Source organism: Bufo bufo, chromosome 3, assembly GCF_905171765.1.
Source record: "Bufo bufo chromosome 3, aBufBuf1.1, whole genome shotgun sequence".
Lineage (NCBI taxonomy): Eukaryota > Metazoa > Chordata > Amphibia > Anura > Bufonidae > Bufo > Bufo bufo.
In genome coordinates, this window is record NC_053391.1 from 629920561 (window position 1) to 629939248 (window position 18688).

Below are 18688 nucleotides of genomic sequence, written 5' to 3' on the forward strand. Positions count from 1 at the left end.
AAGTGGGATTTCTTGCCTTATAAATGGGGTTGGGACCATCAGTTGCGTTGAGGAGAAGTCAGGTGGATACACAGCTGATAGTCCTACTGAATAGACTGTTAGAATTTGTATTATGGGATGAGCGAACCCGAACTGTATAGTTCGGGTTCGTACCGAATTTTGGGGTGTCCGTGACACGGACCCGAACCCGAACATTTTCGTAAAAGTCCGGGTTCGGGTTCGGTGTTCGGCGCTTTCTTGGCGCTTTTTGAAAGGCTGCAAAGCAGCCAATCAACAAGCATCATACTACTTGCCCCAAGAGGCCATCACAGCCTTGCCTACTATTGGCATGGCTGTGATTGGCCAGTGCAGCATGTGACCCAGCCTCTATATAAGCTTGGGTCACGTAGCGCTGCACGTCACTCTGCTGATTCAAGCATAGGGAGAGGTTGCAGCTGCGACGTTAGGGCGAGATTAGGCAGACTAACTCCTCCAAAAGACTTCATTCTGTGATCGATCTGCAGCTGTGGATCATTGAAGTGCTATTATTGACTTGCTCACTTTTTTGAGGCTGCCCAGAGCGTTTTTAGATCACTTTTTTTCTGGGGTGATCGGCGGCCATTTTGTGACTTGTGGTGCGCCAGCACGAGCTATCACCAAGTGTATTTAACCATCAATAGTGTGGTTATTTTGTGCTATATCCTACATCAGCTGCAGGCTGAGCCTGTGTCACCGAAGTGCATTTAACCATCAACAGTCTGGTTATTTTTTGGCCATATACTACATCAGCTGAAGGCTGAGCCTGTTTCACCCAAGTGCATTTAACCATCAACAGTCTGATTATTTTTTGGCCATATACTACATCAGCTGCAGGCTGAGCCTGTGTCACCCAAGTGCATTTAACCATCAACAGTGTGGTTATTTTTTGGCCATATATTACATCAGGGGCAAGTTGAGCCTGTCACCCAGCGCCTAAAAAATAGACCTGACATTTCTATTCAACCAAATCTGCACAGTTTTAGCTGGTCAAGTTATTTGTAGTGACCGTAAAAGCAGACTTTTTGTTCTGGGTTGAAAAAGCATTCCCAAATTTGCCATTCTGAAAATAACTAGTTTGTGCTATTTGAGGCCTACTTGAAATCTATCCCAAAAAGAAAATCTTACATTGAAGTTATTGATAGTGTCATTCAGAAAAACCTAAGACACACGCTAGCGTGCTGATAGAAGTGTCATTCTGTGATTAAACCTATAACTGTCACACAGCCCAAAAAAAAACAGGTCTCACATCTTTATTCAACCAAATCTGCACAGTTTTAGCTGGTCAAGTTATTTGTAGTGACCGTCAAAGCAGACTTTTTGTTCTGGGTTGAAAAAGCATTCCCAAATTTGCCATTCTGAAAATAACTAGTTTGTGGTATTTCAGGCCTACTTGAAATCTATCCCAAAAAGAAAATCTTACATTGAAGTTATTGATAGTGTCATTCAGAAAAACCTAAGACACACGCTAGCGTGCTGATAGAAGTGTAATTCTGTGATTAAACCTATAACTGTCACACAGCGCAAAAAAAAAACAGGTCTCACATCTCTATTCAACCAAATCTGCACAGTTTTATCTGGTCAAGTTATTTGTAGTGACCGTCAAAGCAGACTTTTTGTTCTGGGTTGAAAAAGCATTGCCAAATTTGCCATTCTCAAAATTGTGGTGAACGGGAACAATGAGGAAAACATCTAATAAGGGACGCGGACGTGGACATGGTCGTGGTGGTGTTAGTGGACCCTCTGGTGCTGGGAGAGGACGTGGCCGTTCTGCCACAGCCACACGTCCTAGTGAACCAACTACCTCAGGTCCCAGTAGCCAGCAGAATTTACAGCGATATTTGGTGGGGCCCAATGCCGTTCTAAGGATGGTAAGGCCTGAGCAGGTACAGGCATTAGTCAATTGGGTGGCCGACAGTGGATCCAGCACGTTCACATTATCTACCACCCAGTCTTCTGCAGAAAGCGCACAGATGGCGCATGCAAACCAAGCCCATCGGTCTGTCACATCAACCCCATGCATATCAGGGAAACTGTCTGAGCCTCAAGTTATGCAGCAGTCTCTTATGCTGTTTGAAGACTCTGCTGCCAGGGTTTCCCAAGGGCATCCACCTAGCCCTTCCCCAGGGGTGGAAGAGATAGAATGCACTAACGCACAACCACTTATTTTTCCTGATGATGAGGACATGGGAATACCACCTCAGCACGTCTCTGATGATGACGAAACACAGGTGCCAACTGCTGCGTCTTTCTGCAGTGTGCAGACTGAACAGGAGGTCAGGGATCAAGACTGGGTGGAAGATGATGCAGGGGACGATGAGGTCCTAGACCCCACATGGAATGAAGGTCGTGCCACTGACTTTCACAGTTCGGAGGAAGAGGCAGTGGTGAGACCGAGCCAACAGCGTAGCAAAAGAGGGAGCAGTGGGCAAAATCAGAACACCCGCCGCCAAGAGACTCCGCCTGCTACTGACCGCCGCCATCTGGGACCGAGCACCCCAAAGGCAGCTTCAAGGAGTTCCCTGGCATGGCACTTCTTCAAACAATGTGCTGACGACAAGACCCGAGTGGTTTGCACGCTGTGCCATCAGAGCCTGAAGCGAGGCATTAACGTTCTGAACCTTAGCACAACCTGCATGACCAGGCACCTGCATGCAAAGCATGAACTGCAGTGGAGTAAACACCTTAAAAACAAGGAAGTCACTCAGGCTCCCCCTGCTACCTCTTCTGCTGCTGCCGCCTCGGCCTCTTCTGCTGCTGCTGCCGCCGCCTCGGCCTCTTCCTCTGCCTCTGGAGGAACGTTGGCACCTGCCGCCCAGCAAACATGGGATGTACCACCAACACCACCACCTGCGTCACCAAGCATCCCAACCATGTCACACGGCAGCGTTCAGCTCTCCATCTCACAAACATTTGAGAAAAAGCGTAAATTCCCACCTAGCCACCCTCGATCCCTGGCCCTGAATGCCAGCATTTCTAAACTACTGGCCTATGAAATGCTGTCATTTAGGCTGGTGGACACACACAGCTTCAAACAGCTCATGTCACTTGCTGTCCCACAGTATGTTGTTCCCAGCCGCCACTACTTCTCCAAGAGAGCCGTGCCTTCCCTGCACAAACGAGTGTCCGATAAAATCAAGTGTGCACTGCGCAACGCCATCTGTGGCAAGGTCCACCTAACCACAGATACGTGGACCAGTAAGCACGGCCAGGGACGCTATATCTCCCTAACTGCACACTGGGTAAATGTAGTGGCGGCTGGGCCTCAGGCGGAGAGCTGTTTGGCGCACGTCCTTCCGCCGCCAAGGATCGCAGGGCAACATTCTTTGCCTCCTGTCTCCTCCTCCTCCTACTCAGCTTCCTCCTCCTCTTCTTCCACCTGCTCATCCAGTCAGCCACACACCTTCACCACCAACTTCAGCATAGCACGGGGTAAACGTCAGCAGGCCATTCTGAAACTCATATGTTTGGGGACAGGCCCCACACCGCACAGGAGTTGTGGCGGGGTATAGAACAACAGACCGACGAGTGGTTGCTGCCGGTGAGCCTCAAGCCCGGCCTGGTGGTGTGCGATAATGGGCGAAATCTCGTTGCAGCTCTGGGACTAGCCGGTTTGACGCACATCCCTTGCCTGGTGCATGTGCTGAATTTGGTGGTGCAGAAGTTCATTCGCAACTACCCCGACATGTCAGAGCTGCTGCATAAAGTGCGGGCCGTCTGTTCGCGCTTCCGGCGTTCACACCCTGCCGCTGCTCGCCTGTCTGCGCTACAGCGTAACTTCGGCCTTCCCGCTCACCGCCTCATATGCGACGTGCCCACCAGGTGGAACTCCACCTTGCATATGCTGGACAGACTGTGCGAGCAGCAGCAGGCCATAGTGGAGTTTCAGCTGCAGCACGCACGGGTCAGTCGCACTGCGGATCAGACCCACTTCACCACCAATGACTGGGCCTCCATGCGAGACCTGTGTGCCCTGTTGCGCTGTTTCGAGTACTCCACCAACATGGCCAGTGGCGATGACGCCGTTATCAGCGTTACAATACCACTTCTATGTCTTCTTGAGAAAACACTTAGGGCGATGATGGAAGAGGAGGTGGCCCAGGAGGAAGAAGAGGAAGAGGGGTCATTTTTAGCACTTTCAGGCCAGTCTCTTCGAAGTGACTCAGAGGGAGGTTTTTTGCAACACCAGAGGCCAGGTACAAATGTGGCCAGACAGGGCCCACTACTGGAGGACGAGGAGGACGAGGATGAGGAGGAGATGGAGGAGGATGAGGATGAAGCATGTTCACAGCGGGGTGGCACCCAAAGCAGCTCGGGCCCATCACTGGTGCGTGGCTGGGGGGAAACACAGGACGATGACGATACGCCTCCCACAGAGGACAGCTTGTCCTTACCTCTGGGCAGCCTGGCACACATGAGCGACTACATGCTGCAGTGCCTGCGCAACGACAGCAGAGTTGCCCACATTTTAACGTGTGCGGAATACTGGGTTGCCACCCTGCTGGATCCCCGGTACAAAGACAATGTGCCCACCTTACTTCCTACACTGAAGCGTGATAGGAAGATGCGCGAGTACAAGCGCTTGTTGGTAGACGCGCTACTGAGAGCATTCCCAAATGTCACAGGGAAACCAGTGGAAGCCCAAGGCGAAGGCAGAGGAGGAGCAAGAGGTCGCCAACGCAGCTGTGTCACGGCCAGCTCCTCTGAGGGCAGGGTTAGCATGGCAGAGATGTGGAAAAGTTTTGTCACCACGCCACAGCTAACTGCACCACCACCTGATACGGAACGTGTTAGCAGGAGGCAACATTTCACTAACATGGTGGAACAGTACCTGTGCACACCCCTCCACGTACTGACTGATGGTTCGGCCCCATTCAACTTCTGGGTCTCCAAATTGTCCACGTGGCCAGAGCTAGCCTTTTATGCCTTGGAGGTGCTGGCCTGCCCGGCGGCCAGCGTTTTGTCTGAACGTGTATTCAGCACGGCAGGGGGCGTCATTACAGACAAACGCAGCCGCCTGTCTACAGCCAATGTGGACAAGCTGACGTTCATAAAAATGAACCAGGCATGGATCCCACAGGACCTGTCCATCCCTTGTGCAGATTAGATATTAACTACCTCCCCTTAACAATATATTATTCTACTCCAGGGCACTTCCTCATTCAATACTATTTTTAATTTCATTTTACCATTATATTGCGGGGCAACCCAAAGTTGAATGAACCTCTCCTCTGTCTGGGTGCCGGGGCCTAAATGTGTGACAGTAGCCTGTTCCAGTGGTGGGTGACGTGAAGCCTTATTCTCTGCTATGACATGAATACAGATTCTGCGCTGACATAAGGCCAGATTCTCTGTTACGGGACCTCTCTCCTCTGCCTGGGTGCCTGGGCCTAAATGTGTGACAGTGGCCTGTTCCAGTGGTGGGTGACGTGAAGCCTGATTCTCTGCTATGACATGAATACAGATTCTGCGCTGACATAAGGCCAGATTCTCTGTTACGGGACCGCTCTCCTCTGTCTGGGTGCCGGGGCCTAAATGTGTGACAGTGGCCTGTTCCAGTGGTGGGTGACGTGAAGCCTGATTCTCTGCTATGACATGAAGACAGATTCTGCGCTGACATAAGGCCAGATTCTCTGTTACGGGACCTCTCTCCTCTGCCTGGGTGCCTGGGCCTAAATGTGTGACGGCGGCCAGTTCCAGTGGTGGGTGACGTGAAGCCTGATTCTCTGCTATGACATAAAGACAGATTCTGCGCTGACATAAGGCCAGATTCTCTGTTACGGGACCGCTCTCCTCTGTCTGGGTGCCGGGGCCTAAATGTGTGACAGTGGCCTGTTCCAGTGGTGGGTGACGTGAAGCCTGATTCTCTGCTATGACATGAAGACAGATTCTGTGCTGACATAAGGCCAGATTCTCTGTTACGGAACCTCTCTCCTCTGCCTGGGTGCCGGGGCCTAAATGTGTGACAGTGGCCTGTTCCAGTGGTGGGTGACGTGAAGCCTGATTCTCTGCTATGACATGAAGACAGATTCTGCGCTGACATAAGGCCAGATTCTCTGTTACGGGACCTCTCTCCTCTGCCTAAGTGCCTGGGCCTAAATGTGTGACAGTGGCCTGTTCCAGTGGTGGGTGACGTGAAGCCTGATTCTCTGCTATGACATGAAGACAGATTCTGCGCTGACATAAGGCCAGATTCTCTGTTACGGGACCGCTCTCCTCTGTCTGGGTGCCGGGGCCTAAATGTGTGACAGTGGCCTGTTCCAGTGGTGGGTGACGTGAAGCCTGATTCTCTGCTATGACATGAAGACAGATTCTGTGCTGACATCAGGCCAGATTCTCTGTTACGGGACCTCTCTCCTCTGCCTGGGTGCCGGGGCCTAAATGTGTGACAGTGGCCTGTTCCAGTGGTGGGTGACGTGAAGCCTGATTCTCTGCTATGACATGAAGACTGATTCTGCGCTGACATGAAGCCAGATTCTCTGCTATGGCATGAAGAGACTGATTCTCTGCTGACATGAAGCCAGATTCTTTGCTATGGCATGAAGAGACTGATTCTCTGCTGACGTGAAGCCAGATTCTCTGCTATGGGACCTCTGTCCAATTGATATTGGTTCATTTTTATTTTTTTTATTTTTATTTTAATTCATTTCCCTATCCACATTTGTTTGCAGGGGATTTACCTACATGTTGCTGCCTTTTGCAGCCCTCTAGCTCTTTCCTGGGCTGTTTTACAGCCTTTTTAGTGCCCAAAAGTTCGGGTCCCCATTGACTTCAATGGGGTTCGGGTTCGGGACGAAGTTCGGATCGGGTTCGGATCCAGAACCCGAACATTTCCGGGAAGTTCGGCCGAACTTCTCGAACCCGAACATCCAGGTGTTCGCTCAACTCTTATTATGGCAAGAAAAAAGCAGCTAAGTAAAGAAAAACAAGTGGCCATCATTACTTTAAGAAATGAAGGTCAGTCAGCCGAAAAATTGGGAAAACTTTGAAAGTAAGGGCTATTTGACCATGAAGGAGAGTGATGGGGTGCTGCGCCAGATGACCTGGCCTCCACAATCACCGGACCTGAACCCAATCGAGATGGTTTAGGGTGAGCTGGACCGCAGAGTGAAGGCAAATGGGCCAACAAGTGCTAAGCATCTCTGGGAACTCCTTCAAGACTGTTGGAAGACCATTTCAGGGGACTACCTCTTGAAGCTCATCAAGAGAATGCCAAGAGTGTGCAAAGCAATAATCAAAGCAAAAGGTGGCTACTTTGAAGAACCTAGAATATTACATATTTTCAGTTGTTTCACACTTGTTTGTTATGTATATAATTCCACATGTGTTAATTCATAGTTTTGATGCCTTCATAGTCACAAAAATAAAGAAAACTCTTTGAATGAGAAGGTGTACCCAAACTTTTGGTCTGTACTGTATATCATTAGGTATACCTCTCTGATATCAGTGTATTATTATTTCTGTCCAACAGGATGTGGAACACACTTTTCTCCGGCCTTCGATACTGGCAGCTTCAGCACTGATATTAGTGCCATGTTTCATACCTGTGGTTAACCTGCAACGGTGCTGTATCTTAAGCTAATTAGGTTTATACTGCTCTCCACTGCTATAATATGCATAGCGGCTATCTGACTATCTAACCTGGTGTTGCCCCAGTATACATTTTCAGTGTTTGACATATTATCATTTTATACTGAATTGATATCTTTACCTCCTGATGATCCCATAGTGTTGACTAGGGGGAAATGCATCGAAGTTTATTTTGGTAGTTGGCCATTTGGTTAACCCTGACTATATGTGTATATACAAACCGGATTCCAAAAAAGTTGGGACACTAAACAAATTGTGAATAAAAACTGAATGCAATGATGGGCAAATATCAATATTTTATTTGTAATAGAACGTAGATGACAGATCAAACGTTTAATCCGAGTAAATGTATAATTTTAAAGGAAAAATACATTGATTCCAATTTTCACGGTGTCAACAAATCCCAAAAAAGTTGGGACAAGTAGCAATAAGAGTCTGGAAAAATTAAATTTGAGCATAACGAAGAGCTGGAAGACCAATTAACACTAATTAGGTCACTAATTTTATACATGATTGGGTATAAAAAGAGCTTCTCAGAATGGCAGTGTCTCTCAGAAGCCAAGATGGGTAGAGGATCACCAATTCCCACAATGTTGCGCAGAAAGATAGTGGAGCAATATCAGAAAGGTGATACCCAGCGAAAAATTGCAAAGACTTTGCATCTATCATCATCAACTGTGCATAACATCATCCGAAGATTCAGAGAATCTGGAACAATCTCTGTGCGTAAGGGTCAAGGCCGTAAAACCATACTGGATGCCCGTGATCTCCGGGCCCTTAAACGACACTGCACCACAAACAGGAATGCTACTGTAAAGGAAATCACAGAATGGGCTCAGGAATACTTCCAGAAACCATTGTCAGTGAACACAATCCACCGTGCCATCCGCCGTTGCCAGCTGAAACTCTACAGTGCAAAGAAGAAGCCTTTTCTAAGCAAGATCCACAAGCTCAGGCGTTTTCACTGGGCCAGGCATCATTTAAAATGGAGTGTGGCAAAATGGAAGACTGTTCTCTGGTCAGACGAGTCACGATTCAAAGTTCTTTTTGGAAATCTGGGACGCCATGTCATCCGGACCAAAGAGGACAAGGACAACCCAAGTTGTTATCAACGCTCAGTTCAGAAGCCTGCATCTCTGATGGTATGGGGTTGCATGAGTGCGTGTGGCATGGGCAGCTTGCATGTCTGGAAAGGCACCATCAATGCAGAAAAATATATTCAGGTTCTAGAACAACATATGCTCCCATCCAGACGTCATCTCTTTCAGGGAAGACCCTGCATTTTTCAACAAGATAATGCCAGACCCCATTCTGCATCAATCACAACATCATGGCTGCGTAGGAGAAGGATCCGGGTACTGAAATGGCCAGTCTGCAGTCCAGATCTTTCACCTATAGAGAACATTTGGCGCATCATAAAGAGGAAGGTGCAACAAAGAAGGCCCAAGACGATTGAACAGTTAGAGGCCTGTATTAGACAAGAATGGGAGAGCATTCCTATTTCTAAACTTGAGAAACTGGTCTCCTCGGTCCACAGACGTCTGTTGAGTGTTGTAAGAAGAAGGGGAGATGCCACACAGTGGTGAAAATGGCCTTGTCCCAACTTTTTGGGGATTTGTTGACACCATGAAATTCTGATTCAACATATTTTTCCCTTAAAATGGTACATTTTATCAGTTTAAACTTTTGTTCCGTGATTTATGTTCTATTCTGAATAAAATATTAGAAGTTGGCACCTCCACATCATTGCATTCAGTTTTTATTCGCGATTTGTATAGTTTCCCAACTTTTTTGGAATCCGGTTTGTATTTAATGCACCTTGTCTACAGCATCCAGTATCTGTGAACATATATCTCTGCCCTAATCTGGGGGCATACTATACCTTATTGATACCTGAGGCCCTTAGGGATAACGCAGGGCTGACAATAGCCTAGGAACGTGGACAGGGGGTCTCCACCATCAGGGGTCCTCCCTGGGCTGAGGGTTTAAGAAAAGGGTAAGTGTAGGGACAACTTATTCCCCCTTCCCCACTATCATTGTCACTCACCTGGATGCTGTTAATTATATCTATTAACATAGTAACTACTTTTTTGAGTATTTTTCTTGAGTATATCAAAGGTCCCTTACGGGTCCCAGTTTCTTTGCTGGAACTTACAATAATAAAACATGCACTTTGAAACAGTATGTCAATTGCAATTTCACATTCGTGGTTTATTGCATTACTTGCACATTATGTCAATTACAATACATTGGCTGCACTACCAACAATCTCAAGGTGAGGATACGCAGACACATTTCTGATATACCCTATATTTTAGCTAGAAATTTTTCTGCGGTCAGTGCACACTACGCGGCATGTCATGCGGGTGATGTTACTGGCTTAAAAGTACAAGCAGTGGAGAGAGTCAATTGTCCTAAGCGAGGTGGCGACCACAGGCGTGCTCTCCTAAATAGAGAATCCTACTGGATTTTCTCTATGGATACACGCACACCAAAGGGACTCAATCGCAGACAGGATTTGATATTGCACTACTGATCCTAGAACATGTTGTCTTTTTTGTCTTTTACTGGTTTTCCAGGAAATTTTAATTTGCATGTAAGAAGGAGTGGTTATTGCTAATTATCTCCACCTGAGATGTCCGGCCTCTCTTTTTATTTAAGACCGGCACTCAGCATATAATATTGTCATGAGTAAGGATCCGAAACGTGTAGATGTACATGTTGGATTTTATTCTGCACCCATGAAATAAAGAATATCACGTTTACTACTGCCATCTTGGAAGCTGGATTACTTTCTTCTGTTGCTTTCGTTCACGCCTGGTTCCTGAAGTTTTTTCCGGGCTTCCACTGGTGGTGATTCAGGTGAGCTCCGCCACACTCCATTGCATTTTTCAGGATCCATCTGCAACCGAGATGATGTATCCAAGAAACGGTATAGTGGATTTTTCAAAGATGCATTTCTCGAGTTTAGCATAAAGTCGATTCTCTCTCCATTGCTGTAAAATTAAATGTACATGCTTCCGGTGAGTGGTCAGATCTGGAGAATAGATCAGTATATCGTCCAGGTACACTATCACGCAGACATAGAGCAGGTTCCGGAAGATGTCGTTTACCAACTCCTGGAATACTACTGGAGCAATACACAGACCAAATGGCATAACGAGATACCCATAGTGACCGTCACAAGTGTTGAAAGCAGTCTTCCACTCATCGCCCTTTCGAATGCGGATAAGGTTGTATGCACCGCGCAGGAATAATTTAGTGAAGACCTTAGCTCCCCGGATCCTTCAAAGAGTTCGGAAATTAGTGAAAAAGGGTATCGATTCTTGACCGTGACCTTATTCAGACCTCGATAGTCTATACAGGGCTGTAAGGATCCCTATTTCTTCTGTACAAAGAAGAACCCAACACCGGCTGGTGAAGTAGATTTCCGGATAAACCGCCTCTCGAGATTCTCTTTGATGTAATCAGACATCGCTTGGGTCTTGACCATGAGGAGGAGTGGCACCAGGCAGAAGGTCAATTGGACAATTATATGGACAGTGAGGAGGCAGGGTCTCTACCTCTTTGCTACTGAAGACATCCGCAAAACTGGCATACTGCTGCGGAAGTCCAGGCAGATCTTCAGGTACTGTAGGCGAGGAAGCAGGTCGGACCTCCGATAAGCAGGTGGACTGACAGGATGATCCTCAACGCAGAATCTGGAGTATGCTGATACAGCCAGGGTAGACCAAGGATACCCGGATTCATGGAGGCTGGCAGCACATAGAAGGAGATCATCTTTAAATGCAGAACCCCTATTTGCAACTTAAGGGGCATAGTAACCAAAAGCACAGGTTCTGAAAGTGACAGTCCATTTACGGAAGCCACTGACAGAGGCCTTTCTAGATGTATGGTAGGGAGACAATACTTATGGACCAGAGCTTGCTGAATGAAGTTACCGGCTGACCCAGAGTCCAAGAATGCAGGCACAGACAGTGTGACTCCCTTGTGAGAGAGAATCACCGGATCTAAAAGTTTTGGAGAGGACTTCTCCTTGTCTAGGACCACCTCTCCAACTAATCCTAGACATAGGCGTTTCCAGGCTGATGTGGACAATTACGCACAAAGTGGGCCTTGCCTCCACAATACAGACACAGGTTCTCAGCTTTGCGGCGTAGACGTTCCTGGTCAGACAATCGAAGGCGCTCTATTTACATGGGCTCTTCAGATGGGGTGGACACTAGAGGAAGAACTAGCCTCTGGAAGGATGGAGCCAATCAAGGTGGTCTTCTGGTGCATGCAACCTACTTAGAACGTTCCCTGAAATGCATATCTACTCTTGTGGCCACAGTGATAAGGTCATTCAGAGTGGATGGACGGTTGTGACCCCCTAATTTATCCTTAATCTGGTCAGAAAGGCCCTCCCAGGACACCTCCAGTTGAGCCTCATTGTTCAATGCAAGTTCAGCAGCCAGGGTACAAAACTTGATGATGTACTGACCCACAGACAGGGAACCCTGTCGTAGACGCAGCAGTGCTGATGCAGCGGAGGACGTGCGGCTGGACTCTTCAAAGAGCACCTGCAAGGTAGCCAGGAAAGACTTCAGATTAGTGGTCTCTGGACCTCCATGTTCCCAAATAGCATTTTCCCAAGCAAGGGCCTCATCAGACAGCAGGGACACAATGAAGGCAACCTTGGACCGCTTAGTGGGAAACTTCTGCCCATGCAACTCAAAATGGATCAGGCACTGGTTCAGGAAGCCACGACAGGTTTTTGGATCTCCACCATAGCGTGATGGCAGAGGGAGTTGCACACCAGTGGCACACAAATCCGGATTAACCGATATGGGTATTGCAGGGGTAGCAGCGACTGGTGACCCTGCAGTAGCTGAAGGAGAGATGGTATCCAGACGACCATCGACAATTTGCATAAACTGCATCATGACATCCTGACGTTCGCTCTGACGCCTCACTTCATGTGACAATTTCTGAACGACAGGCTTAGGGTGATCAGCGGAGTCCATGGCCTGAGTGTACTGTCACAAACCAGCGGGTGTGAACCCACTGTGCCCCGGGTCCTACCTCCTCTATGGGCGTTGTCTAAGTGAACCTCTCGATCTTCACAGTACCCTTGATGGGGATAGGCTTTCCCGAGAGGGACACTAGGTCGCTACCTCTTGAGAAGGATTGGCACATGAGGCAGCTGGTCCAGGCAGACCAAGAGGTACCAGAGGTACAGACATAGTCAGCAGGCTGAGTCGTAACCAGGAGCAACACGAAGGATGAGGCAGAGGCAAAGTCAAACAAGCAATAGGTCAGGGCAGGCGGCGCAGGTACAGGTCAGGCAGTCCGGATCGGCAATAGGAGAGTCAAGGCAAGTAGGCAGGGATCAAACAAGTAGGGGAGTCCAGAAATACAAGCACGGTTCAGGTACACAGGAACACAAGCAGAGAAATCAGCAACCTTTGCAGGACACTAGGACCTTGACACTCAGGCATCTGGGAAGGGGGCTGAGCCACTTATATACATGCAGGAGGGCTAGGATTGGTCAGCGAGGTCACATGATCTAACCCAGTGATGGTGAACCTTTTAGAGACCGAGTACCCAAACTGCAACCCGAAACCCCTTTTTATTTATCGCAAAGTGCCAATACCTCAATTTAACCTGAATACTACAGTCCCACATAGTATATCTTCCATGTACTCTATCATTTAGCCATAATAGCCTGCTACATTCAGTGCGCTGCCTGTGCTGTTGTTCACAGTGCGCCCTGCGCTGATGAATGGCAGGAAAAGTCTAAGGCATATTGGTACACCATAGACTTTTTCCAGGGTGCGGGTGCCCACAGAGAGGGCTCTGAGTGCTGCCTCTGGCACCCGTGCCATAGGTTCGCCACCACTGATCTAACCTATAAAGTACAGGAAGTGACGCGCGCTGGCACTTAAGGAAGTGCTGCAGGGAAGAAGCAGCAAGCATGCTGTGGCCAGGGCTGAAAGGAAACTGTGGAGCGGATCCCAGAACAAACAGTACCTGTAAGGACAGAGTGCAGGACTGCAGCGGTGAATAGGGAAGAATAGGCAGCAGATCACCGCTGAACACTTCGCCCAGGACCGCGGTGGTAAGCAGGAGAACAGTGGTGCACAGCAGCCGCTGTTCCAATTATGTTACATTATTCTATACTGCTCCTGAGTTACATCCTGTATTATGCTTTAGAGCTGTACTCACTATTCTGCTGGTTGAGTCACTGTGTGTGTGTGTTTCCATCAAAGTCTCTGTGCCAGGCCAGCCACCAGACTCCCCCACCTCACCTACACAGCTTCCAGCCAGGCCTGGTTTGTTACCACAAGTGCTGCAGCACTGTGCCCAGTGCCCACTCATGTGGAATAGGCAGGGACCAAGAGGGGAGACTGCAGTGCATCCCCTATTGCTGCTTCTGCTGACAAACTGCTGGAGACACTATGAGGAAACTTATCTCTATTATGGGGTATTTTTAGTATCACGGGGGGGCATCATTATTTTGCACAATATGGAGGGCACTTTGGGGGAGTATTATCACTATTGGGGCACTATTAATAATAAGGGCACTCTGGGAGAGAATTATTAGTGGAAATTTGGGGAGCACTGTTACTATAGCACTATTATTTCTACAGTATAGTATTTGGGGGCGTTGGAGAACACAATTGCCACTATAGTGACGATAGCAGCAGGATAAAACTGTTGGGGCACCAGGAAGAGGAGGATGATAGAAAAGTGATACTTAAGATGTCTGTGTGGTAAACTTTGGGGAGAGAAGATGTGGCTGAAAGAACTTGTCATGGCGGTCTATGCTGAACAGAGAAGATGAGGAAAGAGAACATCTACTTCAGAGGAGACATCACTGCATGTGAGAGGTATGCAGTGGCGTGCCTAGGGTGTTTGGCACCTGGGGCGGGTCCTTTCTTTGGCAACCCCTCCCAATACTTTTAAAACAATTGTACACCCTCACAGTAGTATTGCCCTCATTGTACAACCTTCACAGTAGTTTTGTACAGATGTGTGCCCCCTCACAGTAGTGATGTCCACATTGTGCCCTCTCACAGTAGTTATGCCCACATTGCGCCCCCTCCTCACAGTAGTTATGCCCTCTCTGTTCCCCTTTCACAGTTGTAATGTCCTCTTTGTGCCCCTTCACAGTAATAATACCCATTGTGCCCCCTTAATAGTAGTAATGCCCACTGTGCTAGTAATGCTCTCTGTGCCCCCCCATAGTAGAAATCTCCATTGTGCCCCCTTCACAGTAATAATGCCCACTGTGCCCCCTTCACAGTAATAATGCCCACAGTGCCCCTTTCACAGTAATAATGCCCATTGTGCCCTCTTCACAGTAATAATGCCCATTGTGCCCCCTTAATAGTAGTAATGCCCACTGTGCTAGTAATGCCCTCTGTGCCCCCTCCATTGTAGAAATCCCCATTGTGCCCCCTTCACAGTAATAATGCCCACTGTGCCCCTTTCACAGTATTAATGCCCACTGTGCCCCTTCACAGTAATAATGCCCTCTGAGCCCCCTTCATTGTAATAATGCCCTTTGGCTCTGTGCCCCCTCCATAGTAGTAATGCCCTCTGTGCCCCCCTCCATAGTAATAACGGCCACAGTGCCCCCTCCATAGTAATAAAGTCCTCTGTGCCCCCTCCATAGTAATAAAGTCCTCTGTGCCCTCTCCATAGTAATAAAGCCCTCTGTGCCCTCTCCATAGTAATAAAGCCCTCTGTGTCCCCTCTGTATTAAAAAACAAAAAACAAAAAAAACACAGTAAGGCCCCCTTCACACGGCCGTTATTTTTTCCCATTTACTTGCCATTTTTTGCGTTCCGTATACGGTCCGTATATGGAACCATTCATTTCAATGGTTCCGCCAAAAAAACGGAATGTACTCCGTATGCATTCCGTTTCCGTATTTCCATTTTTCCGTTCCGTTCTAACATAGAACGTGTCCTATTATTGCCCGCAAATCACGTTCCGTGGCTCCATTCAAGTCAATGGGTCCGCAAAAAAAACGGAACACATACGGAAATGCATCTGTATGTCTTCCGTTTCCGTTCCGTTTTTTGCTGAACCATCTATTGAAAATGTTATGCCCAGCCCAATTTTATCTATGTAATTACTGTATATGCCATACGGAAAAACGGAACGGAGAAACGGAAGCACAACGGAAACAAAAAACGGAACAACGGATCCGTGAAAAACACTGAAAAAGCCATACGGTCGTGTGCAATAGGCCTAACTACTCACCTTGTCCCGTTCCTAAAGCTCACATACCCCTCTTCCCTGCAGGCACAGATCACTCTGCAGCACTGTGTGGGGAGGGCTTATGTAGATTTCTGGGCTGCATGCTCTGCCCACACAGGCCGGCAGCATGATCTGTGCCTGCAGGCTGAATGGTGGTGGAGCAGGGAGAAGTCTTTCTGCTCCACCATTCTGTGCGCCGCCGGCCTGAAGGAGGGGAGGAGTGCTGGGAGCTGAGTGGTGAGGGACAGGACCGCAGCTCCCAGCGCTCCAGCAATGAGCGCTTCCATCTGTATTAAAGGAAGCGCTCATTGCTTCTGGCACCCCCCTGAGAGCCGACACCCAGGGCGGACTGCCCCCCATGCCCCCCCTTAGTACGCCACTGGAGGTATGTGCCAGTATATGGCAAGTTACCACTGCAGCCAATCACCAATCAGTGGTCCAATGCTGAGGACAGTGATTGGCTGCAGTGGTCACATGCTATACACCTGCACATCATTTTGAATATCACCGACACTGTGACAGATGTGCACACTTGCTCGTTATAGATCCCTGTCAGTCTTTGTTTACATGGGCGCAGCAATGATGCCAGAAAGCCAGCACGTCACATGCACCATCACTGCAGCAAAGCACTCATGCTAGAGATGGCGGGTTTGTAACAGCTGAGAATTGTGGATTTTTTTTCCATATGCTGCTGTCATATTTTATTTTCAACTGCTGGCGTTTAGGGCATTTTGAGGGCATGGAATCACTAACAATGACATGACAACCTTATTCAACCTTAAACCTTATCATGTTTTACAACTTTTGAAAAAAATACAACCGTTATAAAAAAAAAAATTTTGCCTTGACATATTCTGACAGCAATAACTTTTATAGATTTTTGTCTACAGAACTGTATGAGGGATTATTTTCTGCGGCGTGAACTGTAGTTTTTAATGGTACATACCACTTTTTGATAACTTTTTATTACATTTTTGGGGGGGAACAAGATGACGAAAATATAATGAATTACACATTTTTATTTTCCGTTACGGCGTACACCATGCAAAAAAATATTTTTATATTCAAACAGTTTAGAGCCATTTTTGGACACGTCAATTCCTGTTATATTTATTTTTTTGTAACAGGGAAAGGGAAATGATTTGAATTTTTATTATTCAATTATTTGTGATTTTACATTTTTCTAAACTTTTTTTTACTGTCATTTTTAGTCCTTTAAGGGCTTGAACATGCGATCTTCTGATCATTTGTCCCATAGACCACAATAGAATATTTATGAGGTCTATGGATTCTGAGAGGCTGCCTGAGAATTCATGCCTTGTGCGCAGCTTTTAAGGCAGTTAATCATAACAGCCCTGAGATCTTTCCTAAGGCCCCAGGCTGTCTCTGGCACCTCAACAGAGTCCTGCCTCAGCTTAACCCCATAGATGCAGCGATTGCTATTGACTGTGACATCTGAGGGGTTAAATGACTGATATCGGTGTCCTTGCCGATCCTGCAGTATTTGACAGCCTGCACCGTGAGCCTGCTCCATACACTTTATACAACCTAACTGTACATCGTGGTGTGTGTAAGTGTTAATGAATATTTTGTTCTTTACATTATAATGCATATCATATACATGGAGCATGCAAAGTCATAGGTGATTAGCTGGGGACCTAGACACCCAGATATAGATTGTGTCCAGCAGTTGTTCCCAACCAGGACTTCACTTTAAGATTAAGTTTTATTCATACTATTTTGTTGAAGAGCCTTCTTGAGTGTTTAACTTTGAAATCACCCAAAGCGTTAATTTGGCAGATTAATAGATGTTACTATCATGCCAGGCACTCCTGCTTGACTCATTCCTTGTGAAATGAATGTACTCGGAGGACAAATTTTTGGCATAATCTGTGACTATTAATAACCTGTGAGGAAATCAGTGCAAGTCTGTTTGAAAAAAAGAGTACAGTTTGTCTCTGCATCTCACTTGGATTAATTAATCTCTGGTGGGCTATTTACTATGCTATGAAGGTTTGAGTTTATGTTAGCAGTAGTAAAAGAACTTTCTAATGAAAACCATGTTTTGCTGGATTGAGAACAACACTGCATGGACAACACAGGAATGACATAACTGCCTTTTCTAAGTGCACAAAATACTGTTCAATTTTTGTTGTTTTAATAGAGTTAAAGGCCCAGATTTATCAACCATACCTTCTATTAACCTAGAAGAGGATTCTTTACGGTAAGAGCAGTGAGACTATGGAAGTCTCTGCCTGAGGAGGTGGTGATGGTGAATTCACTGAAAGAGTTCAATAGGGGTCTGGGTGTATTTTTGGAGTGTAATAATATTAAAAGTCATAGCTACTAGAATTCAAGGGTTGTTGATCCAGGGAGCGGATATACTTATGTATTTTTTTCAGCCTTACAAACTATGTTACTGTGTTAATATCCTCCAGAAAAATGGGGTTTAAAAGTAGCAAGTTTTGGTGCATGCCTTGCTTACTTAAAAATGTGCAACGTTTGGGGGGTTTTGCACTCACTTTTCAAAAAAAAAACTGAACATAACGGTTTTGTAAGTAGGAGGTCAGGGTTGGGCCTAACCAGCCCAAGAAATGTATTCTAATATACTCCAGGTAACTACCTTGCTGATGTAGATTTCAGTTCTAGTGCATGGACCAGCATACATGGTCCACACATCCAGCGATCTGGACTCCGTATTGGCACTACTACTCATTTATCACTGTAGATAATGATCAAAAATCAGGGTGACAGATTCCCTTTAACCTCTTTAACAGTCCCATTAAGGGCTCATGCACACGACTGTATGTATTTTGCTGTCCACAAAAAAACG